This window comes from Macrotis lagotis, chromosome 1 (assembly GCF_037893015.1).
Source record: "Macrotis lagotis isolate mMagLag1 chromosome 1, bilby.v1.9.chrom.fasta, whole genome shotgun sequence".
In the NCBI taxonomy this organism is placed as follows: Eukaryota; Metazoa; Chordata; class Mammalia; order Peramelemorphia; family Peramelidae; genus Macrotis; species Macrotis lagotis.
In genome coordinates, this window is record NC_133658.1 from 314,571,280 (window position 1) to 314,586,083 (window position 14,804).

The following is a 14,804-nucleotide window of genomic DNA, read 5'->3' on the forward strand; positions in this document are numbered from 1 at the left end:
TCTCAAAGAGATCCAAAAAAAAAAAAAGGTTAAAAAAAACCCCACATGTATACAAATATTCATAGCAGTTCTTTTCATTGAGGCAAAGAACAGGAAATTGAAAGAATGCCCATCAATTGGGTAACAGCTGAACAAATTGTGGTATATGAATGTAATGGAACACTCTTGTTCTATAAGAAGTCATGAGGGATGGGAGTTCAGAAAAGCTTGGAATTACTTACATGAACTGATGCTGAGTGAAATGAGTAGAATCAGAAGAATGTTATACACATTAACAACATTGGGTGATGATCAGCTATGATGGACTTGTTCATGTCGGCAGTACAATGATGGAAAATACCATCCACATCCAGAGAAGGAACTGTGGAATTGAAATGCAAACCAACACTTACTAACTTCAGTTTTTAAAAATTGTCTTTATATTATATTGATTTTTTCTAATTTTTTCTTCCATTTGGATTTGATTCTTCTTTCACAACATAATTAATATGGATCGATGTTTAGCATAGTTATACATGTAGAGTCTATATTAGATTGCTTACTGTCAGGGGGAGAGTAGGGAAAGGGAGGGAGGGAGAAAAATATAAAACTTAGAATGTTGAAAAAAAAAAGATTGTTGAAAAATACCATTGCATGTAGTTGGAAAAAAACAAATAAATAAAATATTTAAATTGAAAAAAAAAGACAGTGAATAGGGAAGTCTTCACAAAGAGGTTGGATAGTGTTTTCATTTAACAAACATTCATGAAGTACTGACTAGAAGTAAAATACCATACTAAGTAATCTATATCCAGATGAATCTGACACAGAGTTTCCTTTCAAAGAACTTACATCTAACAGAAGAAAGACAGATATACAAATAGCTATGATACAAAAGACAGGGAATTAAAGTATGGAGGAAAGGCTTAAGCAAAATGCTAAGAAAAATGTTGAGAAAGAAAAGGTCAGTTTCACTGGGGGTGGGGCAGGGTTGGGAAGGAAGATTCCAGTTAGCCCTGGACATAAGGACAGACTTCAGTGGAAAAAATAGAGCAGGGGCGAAGAAACTCCATTCTATGTGTGTAGATAGTCCACACAAAAGTAAAGTAAGGAGTCAGGATGAGATGCTCTGGAGGAAACTAAGTAGGCTGAATATGGATTAAATAACTTGGCAAACCCTTTCAACTCTAAGATTCTATGCTTCTGTGGACAAAGTTAAAACAATGATCACAAAAGAATCTTAATTCTAGAGTTTGGAACTCTAAGTAGCTGAAGCTCAATTTAATTTGAAAATATTTGCCAACCTATTATGAGGAACAATATTTGCAGCTTATATTGCTTACCCTCTACCAGCTGAAAAGTATAAAGATATGCTCTCCACCCAGAAAAAGATGTACTCTCTGGTACTAAAGCAAATTGACACAGGTAGCTTAAAAGCCTTAAATTGATGTCCTACATGTAACATTTTCTCTCTCAGTTCAGTTTTGATAACTATCCTGGAACAATAAAGGATGAAAGGGTATCTAAAAGTTATTACTAGGAATATTTGTACAGGGCAGATGTCATGGAAGTAATGGATTTTGTGCTATATATCCATAGGATTTTCATTCCCCCATCACCCACCTTTAAAAATAAGGCTTCAAGGGCACCGACTCCCTTGGGCATTTACATTTGAAAATGGAATAAAGCCTTCAGTCAAAAGAATGACAATATAATGGTGAAATTTTAATCAATAAGAAAGTAGGGGAGCTAATCAGAGGTTGGGGGAGAGGGCAGGGTAACCAACAAGGCCTTCCCAACAACCCTAATATTATTTCATTAGATAGCAATATACTCAGGCAACTCAAGGTCAATTAGACTCTTCAGGAGCCCAGTCTGACTCTTGTAGCACTTTCTAGAATGCAAGACCACACCTTCTATCACAAGTAGGCAAATAGACCATAGAAGTCAATTTTATGAAATAGAGAGATTTAAGAAAAAGAGGACTGTTGAGAGAACTATTTTGACTCTTAATTAGGATATGTATTTTCAAATTTTCCATGGCATTCTGTCTTGTACAATATTAGAATTATTTTATAAAAGGCCATTTGGCATTATAGGCAAAATAGAGTTGGATTTGTGAATGATGGTTATATGATAGATACAGAGCATGAAGAAACTTTAGAGATAATCAGATACAACTCCCTAATTTTATGGGAAAGGTAATTGAAGTCCATAGACATCAAGTCACTTACCCATGGTCACATAGGCCACATAAGTAACAGGATCAGAATCTGAACTCAGGTTCTTTGGTTCCATATCCAAAGTTCCTTCCTCTTTATCATATTACCTCAACATATAAGTTTGAATCCCACATCTACTCATCACTATTTGTATGACTTTAGGCAAGATTCTTGACTTTTCTGAGACTTGGGATTCCTCCATAGAATAAAGTGGCTACATGTAATGATTTCTAAGGTCTTTTCTAACTCTAAAGCAATAGTTATATTTACCCATTGGGACTGAAAGTTCATTGAGGGCCTATTATGTAATTTAAATGGAAGATTGAGAATATAAAGTAATACTTCTAATATTGTTATCTATTCACTATGTAATACTGAACTATTTATTTTCTAAGGCTAAATTTCCTCATAGGTAAGAAGGGGATAGCCATCTTATCTATCTACTAGATATATTATAAGGATTCAATGAAATAATAGATGTAAATAAATTCTGAATATTAATATTAATAAGGGAAAGAGAGAATAAGATGAAGACCATAAAGGATAAGAAAGACAAAGAAGGAGCAGGGAGAGGGAAAAGAGGAGGACGAAGAAGAAGAAGGAAGAGAGGAAGAAAAGTGGAGAAGAAAGAAGATCAAGAAGGAGAGAAAGAAGAGAAAAAGGAGGAGGAGGAGGTAAAGGAAGAAAAGAAGGAAGAAGGAGGAAGAATAGAAAAGAAAAAGGAGAAGGAAGAAGAAAAGGAAGTAGAGAAGATAAGAAAGAAAAAGAAGAGGAAAAGAAGTAAGAGGAAGAAAAATTTGTTGCTGTTGTTTGCAATGCCACTGAAAAGGAAAGTATAGAGGTTAAAAATGGTATGCCTTTGGGTCCTCCGTCAGAGATTAATAGGATGAATAATGAAGTCTTCATAAATTCCACTTGGATCACACAGAAGGAATCTCTTGGTCTTTCATCATCACTACGTAATGACTGGCAAAGTTCATTTCTAGGGCATGTTGATGGTACACTCGCCAAGGATCTATTACTCTACCCTTGGCAGGAGTCAATGGGCCAGTGCTTGGGAGGCTGGCAAAGTTCATTTTGCCTGCATGGCCTGAAGTTCTCATACCATTGCAGAGTCCTCTGAAGAAAAGTTATCTCTAAAATGACATAGTAAAAACTCTTGCCCTAAGCAATAGGAATGAACTTTCATTTACAAACCAAATCAAGTTTCTTCCTAAGGACCTCAGTTAACTGGACCACATGACCAGCTCATTTCTAAGAAAGTTTGGGTGTTGGCCATTCAAAGTTGCATAGATCCATATACTACCAGAAGCAGAAGGGAATTTAGCAACTATTTAATCCAACCCCTTTAATTTATAGATGTAGAAATTGAGACCCAGAAAGGGAGAGGAGAGATTTGCCCAAGGGCATACTATGAGTTGGTGGAAAAGAGGACACAAATATCCAGTTCTCTTGTCTCCAATCCAGTGGTCTTCCCATTCTCCCCTAGTGAGATCTGAAGTTTGACCTGAAATGTAAAAATAGCATTTCCTTCCTAAATGCCTTTGGGGCCTTCCAGAGCAGTTTATCCCTCAAAATCAGCATCAGGCAGTGACATGCTCAGTTAAATCCTCCCTTGACAATACAGACTGGGTAGTTTGACTGACACTGCTCAATGGCCTTATAGTTTAGGGCTTCACCTTTTTCACAGAAAAGCCTGTCCTCAGGCCCTTTCCTCTGATACCTAATAGAAGAGTATCAAGGGCTCAGTGGTGGACCCCTTGCACAAACTCCCCATTAGATAGTGTGCAGTGTGCAACTGTAATTATCCAAGAAGTCCAAGCTACAAGGGTGTGGGTTGAAATTTTCTTTGAAGAGTGTCTTTTTTTCAGGGAATGGAATAGCCAATCTGTTTCAAATGCAGAAAAAAGGAACTTGGCTGCTTCAGGTTTCTGGGGCTAGTGCTTTCAGGTTTTTGATTTTTGTTTTTACATTTTTATTTTTCTAGATACTGATTTCTCCTGGTCTCATTTACTGGGAAGCTAAAGATACCCTATAATGCCTAAAAATAAACCTGAACTGCTAAAAATTCAGCATTTCTCTCCCTAGCTTCCACCAGCTGGGCCTGTCTGCTTTCTCTTTAACACCATCAGGAGCCACAAACAAGATTTACAAAAATGAACAAGTTTACATGAGGCTGATTAACAGATTCTCTTTTATCTTCAATTTGCCAAAACATTTTTTGGGGCTGTTATTATTGAGACACTTTTTTTTTGGCTGAGTTTTTCACATCACTTTAATTTTGTGACTTGTGCTCCGTTATTTTAGTGTTTGGAAAAAGTTATGTCCAAATGCAGACTTCAGAGCAGTTTTTTCCTCTGAATCTCTCATCTTTCTATTTGGCAAAATTACTTTGAAACCCCTCTGATTTCTATGGATGTAGTTAATACCCCCTGAACACCAGTAAAGAATAAACCGTTAAACCAATAAATTATATTCACTCTCATTTCCAAAGAAACCTTTTTACATAAATATCTGCCATGGAAATAAATCAGATAAATTAATAAGAACTCCCCCCACTACCCAAACCAAACAGTGAACTATAATGGTTATCAGGCTAGTTAAAAGAACAAACCTATTAAATAAATAAATTTGCTCTACACCAATTTATGTCACCGATGTACTTAAGGCGAAACCTTTTAAAGGAATAGATTTACAGTGCATGCAGATCTCCACTGGGTATGTGTAATTATGCAAAAGAAAGGCATTACTTTTAAAGTGGATGAATGGGGGATACTTTTTGATTTATCGTTTGAAGCAGAAAAATGGGAATGGCATGAAATGGGCATTTGCAACCCATTTTGGCAGACAGGAAGTGTTTGATTTACCTAAGGGCCTCCATCAGCTCCTGTGTTTTAGATCAAAGTAGAGAAATGGCCCCAGTAAATGGATATTTGGGGGAAAATCTACAGCTTTTCTGTCAACTCTGCAAGTTAAACGTTTGAAATGAAGAAGCAGAATGTCTTGGTGGGGGGAAAAGAGGTAATGATTTATCACTAATTGAGCAAATGGATCTTGCATTTACCTGAAAAGGTAAGATTTTCCTTGAAAAAAATCATTCAATATCCCTTCTTTACCTCTTTGTTTTTCAGGGAATAGAGACAGGGAATAAAGATTTGACCTACAACCCCTACAACTTGGATTCTGATCTTTTTAGCTCCTTCCTGATCATTATCCCAATAATTTCTAAGAGTTTAGCAGCAGAAAGAAGTGATAAATAGAAGTATATATAGAATAATTTTACAAATTTGTGTGTGTGTGTGTGTGTGTGTGTGTGTGTGTGTGTGTGTGTGTGTGTAATAGTAGCCATCTCTAGATTGGGGGAGAGGGAATGGGGGAAGGAAAAAACAGAAATTTGTTGTATATTTGAAAGAAATAGCAAGTCTAATAGGGTAGCTTTGTAGTTTCATAGTTAATCATCTTTTTTATTGACCTATGGAAATGCTTGTTTTATTATATAAATTAAAAATAAGTAAATTTAATAGATGCTCACTGTCTTGACTTTAGTTTTCTGTTCTAATCTCATTCTTTATACTTGGAAATTTACCTGTAGTTAAAAAAAATGGACTCAGTTTTTATAAAGGGGTCAAATATCTTTTCACAAAACACATTATCAGTCTTAGGTGTCCACTTATGCATTCATTCAATGTTTAAGGTGCATTCATTGGGTGCCTACTGTATAAACAACTCTGTGCTTGGTGCCATTAACAGGAGAGGCAGGTTTCTAACGACTAATTCAGTAGCTCCTGATAAGACATCACTAACCAGACACAAATTGAATGGGCTGTCAGGAACCAGGTCCACACTTGCAAAATGAGGTGGAAAATTGGGGCCCAAGCTACCCTTTTTCCATAAAAGCAGCCCTCCCTTCAACATTCCACCTCCCTTCCTGAATTAGGTAAGTAAATGCATTAAGCCCTCTTTTTGCTTTGCTTATTTGGACCCAGTATTAGAATGAACCCTCAATCCACCCAACAACAAGTATTGACTGAGCCTGCACTGGAGAGGAAGCCCTAGGCTAGGTGCTGGCTGGGAGACAGGAGACCTTTCCCCCTCCTCAGCCCTGCCCTCCCAAACCCTACCACAATCCAAATTGGGAGATGAAGCTAAAAACACATGATACAATTAGAGAAGAATTAAGTACTGAGCTGCATAGCTTAAAGATTCTAGGGGTTCAGAGGTGGGGAAAATGTGAGTTGAGCTCTAAAAGCCAAGAGGAGGAAGGGTGTTCCAGGTAGAGGGATTGTAGACATTAAGGCATGACATCAGGAATGAATTTAGAGTGTTTGAGGATTGGAGGAAGCAGAGTGAAGAACCAGACTAACTAGAATAAAAACTGTGTGTTAAAGAGAAGTGGGAAATCAAGCTTTAAATGAGATGACAATTGCCCCTTCCCAAGAGGAGTTCATAAAGTATGGTAGAAGGATCTCAAGTCTTAGCTACTTTTCATGGACTTTGGCTTGTCATTTTTTCTCCTTTGACAGATTAAGAAACTGAGACTCACAGAAATCAAGAATTACTTCTCTGCCTACTTCATAAGGCATTTGTTAGAATCAATTGAGATGATTAATGTAAAAGTACTCTATAAACTGGAAAGTGCCATGCATATGTAAGGAATTATTATTATTACTAGAGGGGACTTTATTTGGCTAATCTTCCTACATTCCTCTGGTGAACTAGGAGGATGTGACTGCCTCAGCTATGGAAGCAGAGGGTCTGCGGTTGGACTTCAGTTGGCCAGGTTCAAAGTAATATATTTCAAGGCTCCAGAGGATGTTTGAGAACATAAAACTAGAAGACTTTCTCCTTTCTCCCAGTCTCTGAATAGTTATTAAGCAAAGCCCCAGTCCCGGACACCTGGAGCCTTGCAGTGAGATAAACTTTGTCATGCTCTCCTGAACCTTTTTTGAGAATCATTGGAAGAACTCAACCTGGGCCAAGAAGGCTTTTTCCCCTGTTGGCATCCAGTCACTCAGCATATACCCCATCCCAGGCCCCATGGAACAGACTAGGCTTCTTCCAACATTCCAGTGGTCAGGGGCCCTCCTAGCATTCCAACACCCTCCTTCCTGGATAAAGATGATTTCTGAAACTACTAAGGAGACTGGAGAGTCTACCTCAAGCCACAGAAGTATGGTATGAGCCATGAGGCACACTTTCATAGGGTTTTGAATCATACTACAATAGATTACCTTTAATATACATCACATATCTGTCCTGTCTGAGTGGTGGAGATGACTATAAATTTCTTTGCTGGTCCTAAGCACTGAAAATTTGGTGAACATGCTATTGGTCAGGGAGATCAATACCCTCATTGAATCCCTGATTGGTAGTGCTCCACTTTCTTGAGTTTCTCCTAGGTGAGAAAAGAGTGCCTTTGTGACTTGGGAGCTCACTGAAATTCAGTAGCTGGCAGATTTATGTAGTTAGAAAACACTAATGTCCTTTGACCTGCTTAAGAATAAATACGACTTACCAAATTGTCATTTTTATGGGTATTTACAACAGAGGCACTTTGTAAACCCAAGTACTAATATTCCCCAAAGGAAATCTGTGCTCTCAAATGTTGATAAATTATTGAAAATACAAAACTCTAGTTACCTAGTCCCCTACCCCCATCCCCATAGTTTTTCCCCCTGCATTTTTAGCAATGGAGAAATGATTCAAGTCGATTAGACAATCAGTGTCATCTATTCTAGGATCCTGACTATGACTAAAACTACCTCGGGGAAAGGGAAGAACAGTGTCACTGTTTAAATTAAAACAGAAGAGATTTCAATCACAGAACTTATGGTTTGAAGGTACCCTCTTGGAAATTTAGTCCAATCATTATTTGAAAAATATAATTCTTACTATCACCTACTTTAGAAGTGGTCATTCTGTCTTTGCCTGAAGACCTTCAGGGAAGAGGTAACACATGACCTTTTCTCTTTTAGACTGCTTAAACTGTTGAGAAGTTTTTCCTCACGTCAAGTCTAAATTTGCCTCTTTGCAACAGGTACTGGTTCTGTTTTCTGACTCCAATTAGAATAATCTCTTTTCCACTAGACAGCTTTTCAAGTATTTGAAAACAGATATGTTTCTTCCCCCCTGTTCTACCTCACTCCCGAGACTTTTCTTCTTCAGGTTTCAAATGTCCAGTTTCTTCAATCAGTTCTAGAACTTCTTTGATCACTGGGATTGCAAAAGAAAAGACTGGGCCGCTATGACGGTGTGGAGTATTTATATCATACAATCTGCTTGAAGAAAATGTGTTGTCTCTTTCCTGGCCATTTCCATAACAGTAATCCAGCTCCACTTCTGTAATCCAGTCATCCTCCCCATCCCCAGCCTTGAACTAGACCCCTGGGCTGTCCTACTCACTAAGTCTCTTCACTACTTCCTGACCATCTCCCCATCAAGGCTTTGAACAGATAAAGACCCCTCCTTCATTGTCCTTTGGATTGAGCACAGGCCTTGGAGTCAGGAGGATTGGAGTTCAAATCCAGCCTCAGATTCTTGACACTTACTAGCTGTGTGGTCTTGGGCAAATCACTTAACTCTGATTGCCCGCATCCAGGGTCATCTCCAGCTCTCCTGATTCATATCTGACCACTGGTCCCAGATGGCTCTGGAGGAGAAAGGGAGACTAGTGACTTATCGCAGCATGCCCCCCTCACTCAAATCTAATTCGTGCTTGTCATGGCATCACCTCTGTGATGTCTTGGTCTTTTCAAAAATGAAGTACAAGCATTGTTACTATTGTCTTTCCCAATTAGAATTGTAAGTTCCTTGAGGCAAGGGTAGTTACTTGTATTTCCACTGACAGTTTTATTATCTCCTTTAGCACCAGACACATAATAAGTTCTTAATAAATGCTCTATCAACATACCTACTTAATAATCTATCCAACCATTTTTTTATCGATCTACTATATAGGGCTTATATATTGATCTGCTCAAAGGACAGTGGATGGAGAAGAGGAACCCTGGAGGTCCAGTGGATTGATATCATCCCAGAGATCAAGACCTCTGATGAATGATAGCTATATCACATAACAACAACAGATAGCAAGGATTCATGTCCTCTAAACCAGAGCTGTCAAACCCAAATATAAATGGGCCACTAAACCATACATAAGGACTCCTCCAGGCTATTTAATGACTTAAGACAACCACATATCAACATTATCTATGTTCTTGTGCATTTATATTTATTTTGTTGAATATTTGCCACTTAGATTTTTTTAGGTTTTGGTTTTTTTTTTTTTTGCAAGGCAATGGGGTTAAGTGGCTTGCCCAAGACCACACAGCTAGGTAGTTATTAAGTGTCTGAAACCGGATTTGAACCCAGGTACTCCTGACTCCAGGGCTGGTGCTTTATCCACTGCACCTCCTAGCTGCCCCTGCCAATTACATTTTAAGCTCTTTAGTACCACTGTGGAGTTTTACAGTTCCATTAGACCACTGGACTGCAAGTTAGACATCTCTACTCTTAAACATACACTATAAGCATCATAGAATTTTACAGTTTACAAAGTTTTTTCAAATTTGTTATATACCATTTGATCATAACAACAGTCTTATATATTAGGCAAAGCTTTTTTTTTTAACTTTTTGCAAGGCAATGGGGTTAAGTGGCTTGCCCAAGGCCACAAAGCTAGGCAATTATTAAGTGTCTGAAGCCAGATTTGAAATCAGTTACTCCTGACTCCAGGGCCAGTGCTCTATCCACTGTGCCACCTAGACGCCCTATTATCACTTTTTAATTGATGAGGATAGTGACTTATTCAAAGTCACACCATAATGACTAGAATCCAGACCCTGGTCTTCATGAAGCTTCTTTTTCAAGAAGAAATGCAAAAATGAATGAGGGTGAGATATGATGACTAATGTCCCTCTTCTTTGTTGGAGAAAGTAGGGACCTTCTTCATCAGAGATAATATGCTTCCCATGGAGACTTGTAACTCACACATGAGTACTAAAGTTTTGTAGTCTTCATATTATATATCCTCATTTTGGGAATCTCTTTTTACTTTTGAAATCTCAAGTGATCACATGAAGTATAATGAAAGAAAATTCAACTATGATTTAGAAGACCAGAAATCAAGTCCTAGGTCTAACCCTTGTTTGGTAACTAATTGATTGTGAACAAAGGAGATCAGGAATTACTATTGACATTTGTTTCATTGTAAGGTTTTCTTCATATCTCCATTAAGAGGATTCCCCCTTTGTCAGATGAGCAAACTGAAATTCAAAGGTGTTAAGTGTTAAGGGTCTTACAGCTAGTTAGTGCTTGGATTAGAACTCAGTCCCAGTTTCCAACTGACTCTAAGTTTGGTATGTATTCCACTTCGCCATGTTGCTTCTCAAGGAATGAAAAAGAACCCTTGGGTTCTATATTTCATAACCTCAATTTTTCCACCTGTATAAAGATAATAATAACTCCGACCCTTCTGTGCCTCAGAGGATGTGAGCTGCCAGGGTACAGTGTGAAAACAGATACAAAAGTACTTTGGAAATAAAAATATGATAGAAATGCTGGGTTATATTATCCATATTACTAACTCAAAGAGGCAGCTGGGTGGCATTTCTTCAATCCAGTGCCATCCAATGACTGAAACCAAGTCCATTCCTGTTGAGAACTGAGAAGGTCACAGCTCATGGTGGGGCTGGGGGTGCTGGCAGAGAGAGGAGAGAGGCATGCAGGCCACAAATGAAGTAGACCTGTGCCTAAAAGAGAAAGTTTAATTTATTTCACAACTTTCAAAACCATTATTTATTAAGTACTGATTAAGTGGAATGTGCCAGACATGGTGTTGGGGAAAATATACAGATAATCATGATAATCTGTCCCCTGGACTCTTTAACTGCCCCCCCACCTTCTTTTGGTTGCCCTTTCCAGCTCCCATTTCGGTTCCCCTCACACCTGTCCTGCCATTGATCCTGCTGGCTTTGCATCTGCTGCTGACAATTAATCATTTCTTACACAGAGTCCAACTGAGCTGTCTGAAGCTGACGCCCAGACTTAGACCAAGTTTCACATGTACAGGATGGGGATTTGGGCGGGCAGCGGGCAGCAGGGAGGGGTGGAGGGATGGCATGGAAAGGGAATCAAGTGCCCTCATGAAAAAGCCAGAAAACTTGTTCAGGATGAGAATTATTTTTTCCTCTCTAAATGCTAAAATATTAAATAATGCATTAGCTCATTTCTCTGGCATAATCTCTACTGATATTATATCAGCAATCTTACTCTTCCAACATTAATCAACTTATCTGATAAGTAGCACTAGCCTGAGATTCAGTAGCCATGAGTCTAAATCTGTATGTGATCACTAATCAGTATGGGAACTCTGAATAAATCACCTCACCTTTGGGAGCCTTTATTTCCTAATCTGTCTACCTAGCCATGTGGCCTTGGGCAAGCCACTTAACCCCAATGTCTTGAAAAAAAAAATATTTCCTAATCTGTCAAAAAAGAATAAGAAGTCCTGCCCTACCTACACAACAAAGTTGATAAAACGATGAAATAACATAAATAGATGTGAAAACACTTTGAAGACAACTCAGCAGAATCCAAGTTTCACCCTCTTTCTTGAGTCACTTCTTTTCTTTCTTTTTTTTATTTGAATTATCAGTGTCTTGGGTAAATTTCTCTGGTTATTTCTAGTTTATGGGCCATGAAGCTATGGTAAGGAGTAGTCAAAAAAGAAGCTGACCATTTCACAGAGTTCATATCCACACTGACATAGTAACCACTTAAAAATGACCTGGTCCCAAAACCAGATGAAATGTATTATTTTTAACATTATTTTCATTTCTAGGAAATACTTATTTAAAATTTACCTGGTTGCTGAGGTTTAAATGCTTCAGGCCAGGGTGTATAGAAGATTTTGTAAGCATCATAGAAACATTTTCCATTAGGAAATATAAGGTGCTTCTAGGAGAAAACTTGTGTCAAAATGTGTTTGCTACAAAGACAGTGCAAAGTGTTTGCTAAATATTTTCTTGGTTAAGATAGGCTTGCAGTTAAGCCCTTGTTTGGAAATGTTTCTTCATCTCTGCAATGTTTCCCTGACCACGGTAAATCTAGCCAGAAAACAAAGAACAAAGAAAGCATCAGATTTTCATCCAAGTTTCCCATCTGCTCATTTAGGTCTCAGAGAAATTCTTAGAATCTGTATTTGTCCATCATTCCAAAAGAAAACCTCAAGTGTAGACCTTGGAAAGAATCCTGAATCTGGAGTCAGGAAGCCTGGGTTTGAATCCCAGTTCTGCTATTTAGGATCAAAGATTTACAGCTGGAAGGGTCCTGGCAGTCATCTAGTCCACAACGTGCGTGACCTTGGGCAAATGTCTTCTCTGTGGACCTCAGTATCCTCAGCTGTAAGATGGAGAGGTGAGACAAAGTTTCCTTCAAGCTCTGCATTCTATGATCCTACTTCCTTCATCCCAAATTGCCTTCCATTAATTTCTGGTCTTCCATAAGCTTACTCTGTGACTTTCATAAACTATTTCACTTTTTCAGACCTCAGTTTCCTGCTCTGAAAATTGAGATAATTATATCAACCCTATCTACCTCACAAGATTGTTATGAGGCTCAAATGGGATAATGTAAAATGAGAGGGTTGTACAACATGACTTCTAAGGTTCTTTCCAAGCCTGACATTCTATGGGTTTATCATTTCACTTCTGTTCCAGTTATTTATATCTTCTTAAGTCCCTTTTTCCCCAGTTGGATGGAGAGACCTGTTGGGGGGACTTGCTGGCTTAGCACGAGGACCCTAGGTTTGGCTCAATTTCATCAGGCAACAAATATTTATTAAGCTTTCCTCACTATGACTCCCAGTAATATGCTCGAGGAAACATGGAAAGTATGAGACATATTACCTGCCTTTGGGGGGCTTACAATCTGGCTTACCAGGCAAGACATGGAATATCTAAAGAATGATATAAGATAGTATATATGCAAGTGCTAAATTACAGTATTCAGTTTCAAGAAAAAAGGGTGTAGGAATTCTCAGAAGGGACAGGGGTTGTATTTGGCAAGGTAGTTGGGGTATGTTTCATGGAGGAAGTGCCATTGGAGTTGGATGTGTAGATTTTCAAAGGGTGAAAAAAAAGGGAGGGGAAGGATGGGCTATTTTAGTCAAGGGTAAGGGGATAGTATAAGGGAAAGTATGGAAGTAGAAATGAATATGGTTCATTCAAGAGATAGTGAGATCAGCCTAATAGGGGTGGATAATCCATGTAGAGGATTTTGGAGGCTGGGTAAAAAGGAAGGGGGAGAAGAATTATTTTATCAAGGGCAAGAGAATAGAATAAGAAAATTTACTAAAAGAAAAATGAATATGGTATATAGAAGAGACAGTCAGGAGACCCGTCTGATGGGATAGATTGTTCATGTTGAGGAGCAGTGGAGAAATAAACTGGGACCAGATTATCTACTGTCTTAAAAGTCCAGCAAAAGGAAGAGGAGTGAAGGAAATAAGCCCTTATATAGCTCCCAGTTTATGCCAGGAACTTTGCTAAGAGTTCTACAGATATTATCTCATTCAATCCTCACAACAACCCTGAGATAAGTGCTGTTAATATTTCCATTTTATAATTGAAAAAAGTGAGGCAAACAGAAATTAAATGACTTGTCCAGGATCATGCAGCTAGGAGAGTTTGGACTTTACCTTGTTGGTAAAAGAAATTCATCAGTCAGAATTCATGGTTGTGTTAGGTAATTAAAAAAATGTTGAGGCAAAATTATAAGCACAGCCCCAAAGGACATAAAATTCTTGAAAGTTTAATATTCATAATCAATAAGAAGCTACAGGCAGGCTATTTTCAATGATAGAGTCTTTGATCAAAAGAGACTTTGTCACTGCTTCACTACTGTTGGTGGGCTCCTCCTTGGGTGAGTCATAGACAATCACAAAATTTTAAACTGGAGGGAGCATTCATAGCCGTCCAGTCTCACCAGTTCATCCTCAAAAAGGAATCTCCACTAAAAGATGCTCCATATGTTCAGCTAGCTTTTGCATGAAGACCATTCATGAGGGAATAGCCTCTACAGCTTAAAAAGCAGGCCTGAACCTAGATCATCACAGATTCAAATTTCCACAAAAGTTATCTCCACATCAGTCTCTTAGGAAAGAGGGAGCTTTGCCTTCAGGAATGAAAAGAAAAAGAAATTTCATGAATCTTATGAATGGCAGTGGCTCACTGCCCACAGTACTGACTTTGCAAAAATATGTAAATTTTTTTTTCTCTTTAGTGCCTGGAAAATAAATAAATAAATAAGTGAAATAAACATCTGAACTCAACAAACATAGTTTTTTTGACAGCTTGAACATTTTTTTAAAGCCTAACAAACATAATCAATTTTCGATCAAAACAAAGCTCTCTCCCTCCACAAAGGCAGACTGGGGAATTCCCCATAGAAAGGAACCAAAGGGAGCCTTGCTTCCCTAGGCAAAGATTGTCAAAATCTTCATCACACTAAATCCCTCCTAATGTGGACACTCAGAGATATTGTCATTTTCAATTGTTGCCTTATGAACATTCTAACTCTCCCAAAACAATTTCTCCTTTCATT

The 14,804-nt window shown here is 38.2% G+C and overlaps 1 protein-coding gene across 1 annotated transcript in view; it reads right to left on the bottom strand.

The window, feature by feature from the left end:
- C1H19orf12 (chromosome 1 C19orf12 homolog) overlaps nucleotides 1–14,804 on the bottom strand; it is a 116,159-nt gene that overhangs the window by 45,707 nt on the left and 55,648 nt on the right. Inside the window, exon 2 of the mRNA XM_074211448.1 lies at nucleotides 222–361. The gene's annotated coding sequence lies outside the window, so the exon portion shown is untranslated. The remainder of the gene's footprint in view (nucleotides 1–221; nucleotides 362–14,804) is intronic.